Source organism: Myotis myotis, unplaced genomic scaffold (genome assembly GCF_014108235.1).
Source record: "Myotis myotis isolate mMyoMyo1 unplaced genomic scaffold, mMyoMyo1.p scaffold_m19_p_9, whole genome shotgun sequence".
Classification (NCBI taxonomy): Eukaryota; Metazoa; Chordata; class Mammalia; order Chiroptera; family Vespertilionidae; genus Myotis; species Myotis myotis.
The window spans coordinates 11,034,276-11,047,408 of NW_023416401.1; the positions used below are offsets into that span (position 1 = coordinate 11,034,276).

The following is a 13,133-nucleotide window of genomic DNA, read 5'->3' on the forward strand; positions in this document are numbered from 1 at the left end:
AGGAAGGGCAACCTTTCTGCCCCAAAGGCATTTCTAATTTAGAACCCATATCCCTCTTTTCTCACCCCCAGAGCTGCATTCCTCGTGTCTACAGTGTCTTGCTATCCCAGGGCCGGGATCCTCCAAGAACTCTTAAATGCACCCCTGCTCTGGCTTAGAAGCTTGACCATGTGGACAGGGTCAACTGTGCTCCAAATGACGGAAGACCCTTGAGTGAAAAGAAAGGAGACAGACAACCTTATTTAACAGGGAGACAGACAACTTAATTTGGGGGGCAATGGCTTCCAGGGCTGCTAAGAGCAAGGATATTCTTTTGCCACTGGAAGCTCTAACAACTTGGAAAGACTTGACATCCTGAATCTGAAGACCTCTTAGTTTCCAGCACAGACTTCTCTAGACTTACATGTTCTTTTGTATGGGTTGGATAGGTAGGTGTTCAGTTGAAGGACTGACACTTATTTACTAGGAAAAGCCAGGACTCTCTGGCAGATGAAACATGACTCACACAGCCCTTGGTTCCAGATGCCCTTTTCACGTGTGTCTGGCTTTGTGTTGCATGTCCTATTCCGAGCGATTTTCCTTGTCTTCACCACTCCCAGTGGGTGGTGCCTTGTAATGGTGCAATTATTACACGAATGAATGAAATGATTAACACACACACACACACACACACACACGCGTGCACACACACACATCCCTATGAGCAACCGTGGGAAGAAGTGCAAAAGATCTACAGATTTCTTTTAATGAATTTTGTAAAGGAGGCCATCGACTATCTCAAATTAAAAGGCACGCCTCGGACATCAGCAGCCCCACAGCACTTTTATTAGCCTGTAGCCAGAATGGGGCCAGGAGGGAGGGATTCGCTTTCTTGCCTGTCTGCTCAGGTTAGGGCAGGCCCTGTAGGAGTTGGAGGACTGCAAATTTCCTGTGTCTGAGGGAGGGGGCCGGAGAGACTCGCTGACAGCCAGGGTACAGTCGCATATGCCATGCTAAAAAGGGCAAAAGTTCCTCTGTGTGTCTGGGAGAAGGATAAACCAGCTCCTGAGTGCCCTCGCCCGCTGGTGGCCAGAACGTCTGCCCCAGCGGCGTCTCGCCCACGATAATTCATCCCCCCGCCAAGGCCGAGAAAACCCTCCTCTTCCCTCGGAAGGGTCCTTTACGCTGTCTGACTCGGCGCCGCGCGTCCCACCCGGACTTACCAGCCTAAAGCGTCCGCGGGGACCAGGCTTGGCGATAAGGGGCGGAGCCAACCCCTCCCAGGGCCCGCCCCTGGGCTGCGTGGCTGGGGGATTGGATGCTTCGGAAGGCCGCCTTCAGGGCTGTCCCGGGCTGGACCGGTGGTAGGGGCGCAGGTGCGGGGTGCGGGGGACTCCCGCCGGGGAAGTTGGGGGGACCCTGCGCCCGAGTGACCTCTAAGGCGGGGTTGCCCGCAGGAATTGGGGCGCCCTAGAGCGCCGCAAGCTTGTGGTTTCTCGTGGCGGAGAGGGATCTTTCTGAGCTCGCTGGAATTCCGAGAGCGTTTGGGAAACTTCTCCCCCCTCCTCCTTGCTCCCTACTTTCGCGTGGAAAAGCAGTTGCTGGGTTGTTTTAGTTCCTCTCCCGATCGGACTCTGTAAAAATAGCCGTGCGCCCTCGGCCTTCCGGCTGCCCCGGGCCGGGTGTGAACCTAAAAATACCCGGCGGTTTGGAGCCTGTGCTCCGGGTGCCGGCGGGTCCGGCCGGGCCGCAGAGGGCGTCTGGAGACCAGAGAAACGGAGGCCGCCTGGCCCCTCGCCTGGGCCAGGCTGTCCCTTTAAATCCTGGAGGAGGCAAAGAGAAAAAAGGAAAGAAAGAAAAAAGACGCGGAGCCCTGAGCGACTGGTGGCTCTGCCCGGCCCCCCACTCCGCCCCCGCGCCGCGTCCAGCCGGCAGCCCGCCGCCTCCGCGGGTCTGGGGAGCCCCCCGCAGCGCCGCCCACCGCCACAGTTACTGTCAATACAGACATTCAGCGGAGCCCGGGAGGTGGAGCCGCAGCAAGTGCATGTGTGGCAGGCGGGGAGGGAGTGCAGGGGAGGGGGCGGGCGCGAGGGAGAGGCGACCACAGACATCCGGGCCCTTAAGCCCAGTGCGCCCCCCGAGCGGGTGGCGCGGGCAGCGGGGACGCCCGGCGCGGGGCGCGGGGCTGACAGCAGCGGCGGAGGCGGGGCCCCAGGAGGGCGGGGGCCCGGCGCGGGGAGGAGGAGCCGCCGGGGAGCCGCTCGGTTCCACACCCGCCGGCGCAGCCCCGCCACGAGACTCTGACAGCCGCGGGCCCGCGCTGCTCCCCGGCGCACCGGGACGGACCGGCCGCGGCGGCGGCGGAGGAGGACGCGAGGACCGCGGCCCGGCGCCAAGTGCGGGAGGCGCGCGGTGGCTGTGGCGGCGCGCAGAGGTGAGTTGGCTTCGCGCGCAGGGCTCGGGCACCGGCTGTGAGGGCTGCGGTCTCCCTCGCACCTGAGCTGCCGAGGCGGGTCGGGGGGTCGCAGGGCTCCGGAAAGGTAGCCGTGCGTCACCAGCGCCGGAAAGCGATGTCGGGGGCTGTTGCTAGGAGGCCGGCCGCTCGCGCGCCCCGGGCACCCGCGGGGGCCGGGGCGCCCCAGCGCGCCGGGCAGGAGGCGGGGGGCTGTGGTGGCTATTCAGGGGCTCCGTGTGGCAGCCATGCCACGGGAGGAGGCGGGAGGAAGGAGCGAGGAGGAGGGGAGAGCCAGCGGAGAGCGAGCCAGAGCGCGGGCGCCGCGCCTCCTGGCTGGCACCGCGGCCCGGAGCGAAGTGGCGCGCGGGGCTGGAAGGGAACTTCTGCGGGCGCGTGCGGCCCCGGCTGGGCGGCGCCTCCTGGCCCGGGCCGTCGGCAGCCACAGGTGGTTTCTGCCGAAAGTTTTACCACACCTCTGTCCGGAAGGCGCGGGAGCATGTTGGAGAGGGACGATTTCCCGAGACTCTGGCACCCGCTCCTCATATTGTCTTATCTTCACGATCCGAGAAGCAGCAGGAAGTCTGGGATCCCGCATCCCAGGATGTGGCTCAAGGGCTTCGTGGTGGTCCGTCCCAGAGGTGGCGCCCTAGCGGGACCCTGAGACCCGCGCCGCTGTCCAGCTGGGAAGTTGCGGGAAATGGGCGCACGCACATGGTTCCTGCAGCCTCGGGAAAGCGGAGTCCAGGCCAAGCTGCCCTCCGCGCAGGACAGCACGGGTCTCTTCCTAGGAACCGCGCGAACGTCTCCGCTCAGGGTGTGCGCATCTCCGGCTCCTTTGAAAGCGCATGGCCTCCGGCCGCTGTGCCGCTTTGTTTTCCGGCCGGTTGTCTGATTTCATTAGGAAGGGGGCCAGGAGGAGCCCACGGAGAGCAGGGCGGCGGCGTCTCGCACAGCCGCGTAGGATGGTACCCGAGCCTGGGCGGCGAGGGGCCAGGGCCAAGGGGAGCCCGTAGTTGGGGGTGTGTGCTTCCCGCCCGCGGAGCTTCGCCAGACTATTCACAAGGCCATGGCTGGGTTTTCTGGGGCGCCGGGACGGGAAGAAGAGGGAGGAGGGCGGGAAGGGAAGACCCCCAGAAGAGGAAGATATGCTGTGGTCAGCTCCGAGAGAGAGGTTCAGAGAAGTCCTGTGGTTTGGCCCCGTTCCTCTTTGCCCGCTTTGACGAATCCGGGGTAGGGAGGTTAGAGCCAGGCCGGTAGGTCCGCCCTGGGCTGAAAGAAATCATTTTCTCCGAAGTGGGTCTGATACCCAGTTGTTGCAAGTTGGCACAGAGCTCCCGAGAGCTGGAAACAGCCCTTCATTCTGGCTGGTCCTGCTCCCACTCCCTGTTCCCCCAGCCCAACAAGTACCTGAGCAGAAGTGTGTCCTTTCTTTAAAGAAGGCCACAGAGTTCTGAAGCTGAAAGAGATCCAGTGGTCGGCAAACTGCGGCTCGCGAGCCACATGAGGCTCTTTGGCCTCTTGAGTGTGGCTCTTCCACAAAATACCGACTTCTGCGCATGGGCCACGAAGTTTCAATGGCACTGTAGGTGGGTGCCTGCACGTGGTATTTTGTGGAAGAGCCACACCCAAGGGGCCAAAGAGCCACATGTGGCTCGCGAGCAGCAGTTTGCCGACCACTGCTAGGCATTAGGAGTGCTCATTTTACAGATGAGCGAACTCCAGGCCCAAGGAAGGAAAGCAACGGGTCACAGTGTTAGAGGCCCAAGGAGACTAGAATTGACACAAGCCCCCCAGTCAGGGTGGGGAGAGCTCCCTCACCAAGGCCCAAGGGCCTGAGGTCAGCAATGCCACCCCCCCGCCCACCCCCAGGCTCATCAAGGGCTCCTTATCTAGTACTTTCTATGACCATGGGTGCCAGCACATGTGGTGTATTTCCAGTCTTCTGCCCTTGACTTAAAAAAAAACAACAGGACTGACGGTCACTGCAGATTCCAGGCGGACACTATCCCAGCTTTTCCTGCTCCCTCCTCACCCCAAAGTCCTCACACCCCTTTTGTAACATAATGCGGCTTGATTAGCCAAGATGCGTTTGCAGCTCATCTCATTCTGAAGCACCCACTTTCCCTAGGATGCCAGAACTCTGTTTTCCTGGTAATTAGGTTTTACAGATATTTTTTGAAAGAGAGCCCAAATTCAGGATCAATTGCACTTGGACACAAATGCTGTGCTGTTGTGGATACCACATGAGAAAGATGAGCAATTATGTGAGAGTTTCTGGAATGAATGTTGTTATGAGTATTTGACACAGCTATTAAGACATCAACGAGTGGGTTTTCAGCAAATGTTTTCTATGCTGCATTTTATTGAGCAAACAAAGTATCTTAATGAAAAAGACCTGGGAGTTGGCCACTTACATTTTTAACCATATGTTTCTTACTAGTGTGTATAGGTGGGAAAGATTTGAATAATAAACAGAGTGATTGTTGATTCTAGGGCAATGCTTATTCTTCAATCTATAATGTCATGTACAGCCCAGCGGAATCATATTCAATTAAAACAAGTTGGGGTGCGATGTGTGTCAGTCTGTATTAGTCAGAAATGACTTGTGAGAGAGGATATTTGATAAGTTTTACTGCTTGCAAGGACATGCAGTATCAAGAATCCAAGGCTGATGCAGTGTCAATGAGCATAATTCTGCTTTCATGAACAGATAAGAATCAGTGTCCTTGTACCTGTGCTTGGGGCTTCCATAAAAGAAACCAAGTCCTGGTGCCATAAAGATCCACCATGTGACATTGTGACAGTGCCTTTCACTTTCAGTGCATGCCAGTCTCCTCCGTGCTTCACAGTTCAGCTATTTGTCCATCTTACAGATGGGAAAACTGAGGCAGAGAGAGGGAGAATGTATTATTTCTATAATGTCATTCAGTTCAGTGCAGCTTGGGGTGTCCAGGTTGACCAGGGAGTAAAAGGGCTCCTGAAAACATTGCCCCTTTCAGCACTGCAACAACAAGGGGGTGTAGAGGTGTGGCGGGCTTGCAGTTACACTGCATGGGAGGCCAGTCACTCCAACCGGGGCCTGAAGAACTTTCTTCCTCTCCCCGCCCCTGCTGTGGGTGAGCAGTTCTCCTCCCTCGCACTGCAGGCTGTGGGAACTTGAGCGAGGAGGGACCAGCTGGCTGAGGCTGGGGCGGGGGTGTGGGATCCGTGCCTGTGTAGGGCTGAAGGAGTCCAGGCTATTTATAACTCCTCCTCCCCTCCCAGGAAGAAGAGACTCAAGGGTCTGGGACCATCCTTGGTGCTGACTTCTCCCCAGGATGCTGTGCCCCACTGGGAAAAATCTGTCATCAAAGTGCATGGAGGGTATTGGGGTGACAGGTGTGGAGGGTCCTGCAGGGCTCCTGGAACTTCCGCTGCTCTGGTGAACTCAGGATTCGAGGATTTTCTAGAGCTAGTGTGTGCACTCTTCTCAGGCACCGCCCCCCCCGTTTGCACATAGCGAGGGACACCCCAGAAATCTCACAGAGCAGAACTTAAGAGGGGCTCATCAGCTGTTCTGAATAATGACAATGATTGTTATGCAGGAGGAGATTCTGAAAGCGACATGTTGGGTGGTTCCTCTGACGCGGCGGGGCATTTCTGTGGGTGCTGGTTGAGGTTTGAGGCCTGCACGCAGACCTCTTGCCCTCCTTACCCACACCTGCCCCAGACCAGTCCCTGTGGGCCCCTTACCCTCCCACCCTTCAGACCAACGCCAAAGTCCTCCTCAGTCTTTGAATAAATAGCGCCTCCCACCCCTCTGGTTGAGACTGGGCATAGTTTCTCCCGGGTTGGTGGAGGGAGGGGGGCAGGGGAAGCAGGCGAGGCACTGAGCTTGTCTCTCTGTTGAGCTCCTTGGAGTGAATTGATCCGCTGATCAGAACCATCTCAGAAGCTCACAGCAGGTCTTACCAGGGAGAGAAGACTTAAGCGGGCAGTCCTTCATGGAGCGGTGGGCGCTGGGCAGCTCCTGGTGAGCCTGCCGCAGGCTTTGCCTGCGGGAGCTTTTAAGGGCAGGGCTTGTGTGTTGCTCACTGTCACACCCTCAGCACCCAACACAAGGCCGGGGCATGGAAAATGTTTGCTGAATAAGTGCCGAGGGCTGAGAACAGGTGGGTGGGTGGATAGCAGTCAGGTTTGTTTCATCGTTGCCATCAGCTGCGCTCCTTGGCACTGTGAAGGGGGTGTCTGGAGGGCAAGGACATAGAAGCGGAGTGTGGATGAGAAGAGATGGGATTCCACAGGCATGTTGAGAGTCTTGGGACAAGCTGATGGGCCACTCCACACAACTAGAGATGCAGGAACACTCAGCCATCGATCCAACAGGCAGTGATGACGTCCCCCTCTATGGGCTGTCACTGCACAGTCCAGCCTCACAGAGCAGGCAGAGCAGTTTCCTGCAGGAAGGCAGTAGGCCACTCCTTTGCTTACCCTCCTGTGGGCTCTCTGGGACTGGCCCCTGCCTGCCTCTCCGACCCCCTTCCACTCCTGTGCTCCCCCCTCCCAGATCCTTTTGTTCTTTAAACACACCAAGCGCATGTATTTCCCTTTGGCTCTCCGTGTGCGGAGTGCCCTTCCCTCAGCTGGCTTCTCCTTGTCTTCTAGGTCTCAACTGCACCAGCGCCCTGCAGTATACACTCATGGCACCCAACTCCATCCGGGGGGGAAAGCCTTGATTCTCTTCTTGTGTACTACTTGTGTCTTCCACTAGAACATACGCTCCATGAGTATATCCTCAGCACTAGAACAGTGCCTGGCCCACAGCAGTGCCCGAGGAAATAGTTGGCGAGTGAATATACCAATGAGTGCTGGGGTGGGGGTGGGGGAGTAAAAATGAGTCAGCCGGGGACCCTGTTCTCAGATTTCTTCCGTCTAGAGGCAGGAACAAAGCCTGTTCATACACACTCCGATATGTGGAGGGAAGGGAAGGTGGCATTCAAGAGGTACAGCCCAGGAGAGCCATGGGCAACAAGGCTGGTGGCTTAGGCAGAGGGGTCTTCTTTCAGGTGTGATATTAGGAGTTGGGAGCTCTGGCAGCTGACCCACCGCCAGGACTAACGTTTCCCTAGTGTGTTTGCTTGGCCTCTCCCTCTCTCTCTCTCTCTCTGTTTATTTACTTCTTTGGTGGGCAAGAGTTCCAAGCAGAATGCCATCCTTGGAGAGTCAGGAATGTTGTGTTTTTCCACCAGCTCCATTCATTCGCAGCCTCCTCAGCACAGCTGTGGACAGCTGGCTGCCAGCGTGGATGCAGGGAGGGTTTCTCTCCAGGGCCAAGGGGCACACTCAGCCCTGCTGGAATGGGGAATTTCATTTGTGTTTCACACCCTGCTGATTTCCAAACCCCACTGAAATGGTGCCTGTAAAAACAGATTCATGAGGAAATTAAAAAACTATTAGCATTCAGTTTACTGCTTATTTTTTTTTATTGTAAAAGCAATCAGAGTCATGATAGTAAATTTGGAAAATATGGAAAGGTGTAAAATTAAAACAGAAAACAGCTGCAACATCCTAATTTTGGCATACTTCCTTTCCGTCTTTTTTTTTTTTTTCTGTATCCACCGACACATATATACACGTGCGCATACACACACGTATATACATGCACACACATGTAACTATAATTAGGGTTATATATCATTTTCTAAAACTTTAAAAACCTGTGCCATCTTCTAATAATAAACAAAAAGGGTTTTTTTTTTCTCTTGCGAGTCTGAGACATTCTTACCATGAATCATTGATATTTGGAAGAGAATGTATTTTCCACATCTCACCAGCCGAGACTTCAGCCAGCCTTACCTTCTGTAGTTTGAATTAGGAAAACAGCCCCCCTCCCCCCAGCACATCAGGATGTGCTCAGCATCGTACTCTCACTCCTCACCTCTCCATCACGGGTATATGGTACTGCAAGCTGTCCCCTCACTGAGCATTCTGTCACACTCACCAGTGACTTAATAATGTTCTCTAGAAACATCTTTTAATGGATGTGTAGTGTTCCTTCAAACAATGTATCACACTTTAATCATTACTTAAAAACCCCCACAAAAACCCTAGGGCCCATTAACCAATTATTTCTTGGCCTAAAAATAAGAGCAGCAGGAGATTCTCCAGAAACATGGATTCGTGTTTAGGGCATCACTGTTTGGGGACAACTTTGGCTCCTTCAGGAGACCAGGGACTCCGTGGCTGGCACGTCAGTGTCCAGGGTTTAGAAGAATGCCTGATGCTGATGAATGAAATGCAGAATCCTTCCCATGGGAGGTGAGACCCTGATTGAACCCTTGGATGTGAAGGCCTCTTTTGGGAGTGCGTTTGGCTGGGGAGGGGGCGTGGGGCTTTGGGGGTGAAGGGATGGGACAGATCATCGCATTCTGGGAAGTAGAGCAGGAAAGGGGCAGCATGGAAAGTAGTTCCCTGACTCAGTAGTTTAATGGGTTTTTGGTGGAGGAGAAATCTTGGTGGAGTCTTGATATAGGCACTAGAGGCTACCCAGGCAAAAGGAGTGGGCCGTGTGAAGCCTTGGGGTTAAGAGAGAAAAAACAGGTTGCCAGCACAGCAGGAGGGGGTGCAGCCCAGCCAGGAAATGGCAAGAGATGGAGACCCTTCAATCTAGTAGCTTCTAGGATTCCAGGACCCAGTCCTGGGGAAGATGGGTCCTTGGAGTTCACAGGGCCCCACCCTGATTCCAGGCAGATATCATCCCCATTCTGCAGATTAGGAAACTGAGGCATTGAACAGGTAAAGGATGTTGAAGAGCATGAGTTTGGAGCTGATCAGACCTGATTCCTATGGCATGACCATTTTTGGGGGGTCACTTTGGGCACGTTACCCAACCTCTCTAAGCTTCAGTTTCGTCATCTAGAAAATGGTGAACACCAACTTCATAGGGGTGGTTGGGAAAATGAGATGCATGTGATATTGTACACAACGCACCCAGCATAGATCCTGGCAATGAGGGCTCCATAACTGCAAGCCAGTGTCATCCATGTGTTTTGTGAGTTTCTATTCCTAGCCTGAAGAGAGAGGTGAGCGAACACCGAGGATAAAACGGAAGAAGAAAAGGGCTGTAGGAACCTGGTTTGTTCTCGCCCAGTGACAGGTGAATTGTATATTCCTGAGGGAGCCATTCCACTTTATGGACCTCAGTTTCCTATCTGCAAGATGAGGTTGGATCATCTCTGAGAGCTATTCTGGCTCTGGTATTCGCTAATTCCTGAGTAAAAGACGTGGAAACCGAATCCAGCCACTTCCTAAGTTTGAAGCGGGTGGAGGTGGGGCTGGCGAGAAAGTTTGGGCAGCAGAGCTGACTGCTGGGCCCACGTGTGGAAGCTGCCCTTTAGAAAGTTCTGTCGGCACAACTTCCAGAGACGTGCACGCTTCTCTAAGAGTGGACGGCACCCAGTCACCCCGTGAAGCTGCCTTTATTGAAACGTACATTTGGGGAGTGAGGGAGGCAGACATTAACTATTACTTTTAAAAAGTGACATATTTTCATTGTTTTTAAATCCTGGAACTTCCGCTTGTTCCTGGGTCATCCCAGATGGCTGTGAATGGAAGCCATAAGAGAGGGGAGGGGCTCTCAGGAAATATTAGAGCAAAAAAGGAAATATTTCAGCCCTGTCATAAACGGGCACTCGGCCTGTCCAGAGAGGATGTGGGAGAGGGAGGGAAAAGCAGCAGGTGTGTTTGGAGGGAAGGGTGTGTCCGCCAATGTATTTTAAGCTCCTGAAGTCAGAGGCTCTGGTTGTACTGCACTCTGGTGAGGAGGGATCTGAGGCTTTTATCTTCTTGCCACAGACTTCTGGGGAAGGGGGGTGGAAGGAAACACTCTCTCCTTTTCAAGGCGTGTCTTCTTCTGTTTTTTTAAGAAAATATTTTTATTGCTTTCAGAGAGGAAGGGAGAGGGAGAGAGAGAGATAGAAACATCAATGATGAGAGAGTATCATTGATTGGCTGCCTCCTGCATGCCCCTGCTGGGGATAGAGCCGGGTCAAACCCGGGACCCTTCAGTCCACAGGCTGATGCTCTATCCACTGAGCCAAACCAGCTAGGGCAAGGAGTGTCTTTTTTAAAAATTAGATTGTCACTAAGTAACTGGCTGTGTCTACCTGAGGAATGCCACTATATATATATATATTATTGATTTCAGACAGGAAGGGAGAAGGAGAGAGAGAGATAGAAACATCAATAATGAGAACCATTGATCGGCTGCCTCCTGCATGACCCACACTGGGGTTCAAACCATGACCCCCTGGTTCATAGGTTGGCACTCAACCACTGAGCCACGCCCGGCTGGCCGAGGACTGCCACCTTTATACAGGAAAGAGCCTGCGAGCTCCAAAGCTGGTCCAAACACTTCCATTCATGAATGAAGAGACTAAGGGTCAGAGAGGCCCCGTGCTCGCTAACATCCCCCCAGACAGCAGCGAGGAGCCGGGAGCTGAAATCAGGGCCCACAGCACTGCTGCAGTGTCCTTTCTGCTGCATAGGGGGCCTCCTCGCTGTTCATCTCCTACAGTTAACAGATGACTCAGCCCGGCTGCCTTGAACCATTTTTTAAAGGAGGATTTCTTTTTATGTTTTCCGAAACTAGATTTTTATTACTTTTCCACACATTGTTTGCTTTGAATTTTTAATTTAATTTTTCCTGAATAGGTCAATACTTACATGGTTTAGAATTCAAAAGGTACAAAAGGGTATTCACGGTGAAACAACTCTCTGTCACCCCATCTCTTAGTTCCCTTCCCCCGAGGTGACCACTGTTCCTGGTCCCTTCGGGTTAAAGGTATTCGATGCACGTGCAGGAACGTATGTATGGGTGTGTGCATACATGTGCATGTATATTGTTGGGTTTTTTTTATCCACATGAAAGCATATAATACATATTACATTTCACTCTACATTTTCTACCAAAAAATATATGTTGGATTTACCTGACTATCTGACAATAAGGAATATCATTCCTTTTTGCTTGTTTGTTTTGGCTGCATGGATTCCATCGTATGGCTATACCTTGACTTTATCTAAGCAACCCCTTATAGAGGAATATTTTGATTGTTTTCAGTCTTTTGTTTAAAGAATACCCTTGGTTTTTATCCAGTGATTTTTTTTTTTTTAATGAAAGCAGTCCTTGAGTTTTTTGAATACAGGCAAATTGATAGCATTCTAAGCGTGCTGATTTATTGCTTGCAAGATGCTTCAAGGAATAATATGACTTAATTGTTTGAGGATTAATAGTAGGAGAAACAATTTTTGCATTGAACTCCCTGGAACATGAATCATATAGTTGATGTTCATTTATTAAACCAGTGTTTCTTGAGCTGCTACTGTGTGCTGGGCGCTGGGCTAAGTGGTGGGGGTGGGGAGAACAAAGAAGAAAGGGCGTGCAGGATGGTGCTCACATTCTGGGCACGGAGTGGGGGCTGGAGGGTGACTTTTATAGGAGAAGAGAACAGTGACAGTAGCATTGGGGGCAGCGTTGGTGAAGGAACATAAACATCACAGAGGGAGTGTTGGTCCTTTGACTTGGGGGTTGGGTGCAGGGTGTCAGGGAGGGCGCTCCAGGCTGACTGGCATGTGTGAGTAGCAAGGCTTTTTGACCACAGCTTGCAACACCATGGCCTTGATCCCTCTCAGCTCCCTCTCTCAGTCACTGCCTATCTGCAAGGTCCTCCCAAGGGCAGGGTCTGGGACCCAGGCTCAGTCGGGCGGACTCTGCAGGTTCTCGGTGTGTTCCCACTGACCTTGAGGGCCTTGAAGCTCCTCTTTATCCCAGAGAAATGGGCCTGGCTTTAGTCTGGAGAACAAGGCTCTCCCTTGGGCCAATCTCTTCTCAGCAAATGGGCAGTGATGGGTGAGCAGCCCCGTGGACAGGGGTTGTCGTCAGTGGGGAGAAATCGACCCCACAGTGTTGAAGGAGGCCCCCTTGAGTTGCCTGAACTAGAGATTTCTGGGCTTCCCCTGTGTATGCACATTCATGTTCCCCTCCTGAATCGGGCGGGGGAGTGGGTAGCCTTCTCAGGAATGCTGGCCCCTGCCCTGGCAGCCTGTCCTTTTGGGGCTCAGAATGCTGTCCTGAAGCAGCCACAGGCTTTGCAGGCAACAAGCCATAGCTGCCGAAGAGTTGCAGATGGACCCTAGAAACTACTGTCACAAAGAATCTTTGCTGCCTTTGTGTGTGTGTGCAAGGAGGGAGCTGGGATCCCACAAGGTGCATGGAGCCCCCACTGTGATTTCAGCGCTGAGCTAAGTTCTGCAGGTGATCAGAGGAAGCCCAAGTCATGGTCTGGACCTCGAGGATCTGAAAGTCTGGTTGGGAAGAAGATGATGCTTATAACACGTACACCAACCTTAGGCCAAAGGTCTGAGTGATGTAGGATAGCCTGTAAGGGCTGTAAGAAGAAAAGAGGCTGTGTGCCCAGAGTTAGCCTGATGGGGGACCACAGGCGAACCTCAGGAAGAGCATATGGTAGGAGTACTGACAGCAGTTCAGCAACTGCTACATGGCAGGCCCTGCTCGGTGTGATGGCCCACTAATCCTCACAGCAGCTTTCAGCGAGAAGTTATTATTCCCAGTTAACAGATGAAGAACTGAGGCTTGGGCTGTTTAAGGAGACACAGCTGCCAGGAGGTGGCAGGGCCCAAATTTCAGAGCCCACAGTCT

At 53.4% G+C, this 13,133-nt stretch overlaps 1 protein-coding gene across 3 annotated transcripts in view; it reads left to right on the forward strand.

The window, feature by feature from the left end:
• Positions 1-971: 971 nt before the first annotated feature.
• ZBTB7C (zinc finger and BTB domain containing 7C) overlaps positions 972-13,133 on the forward strand; it is a 288,772-nt gene continuing 276,610 nt past the window's right edge. For all 3 annotated transcript variants that reach the window (XM_036322899.1, XM_036322900.1, XM_036322898.1), the window contains exon 1: positions 972-2,413. The gene's annotated coding sequence lies outside the window, so the exon portion shown is untranslated. The remainder of the gene's footprint in view (positions 2,414-13,133) is intronic.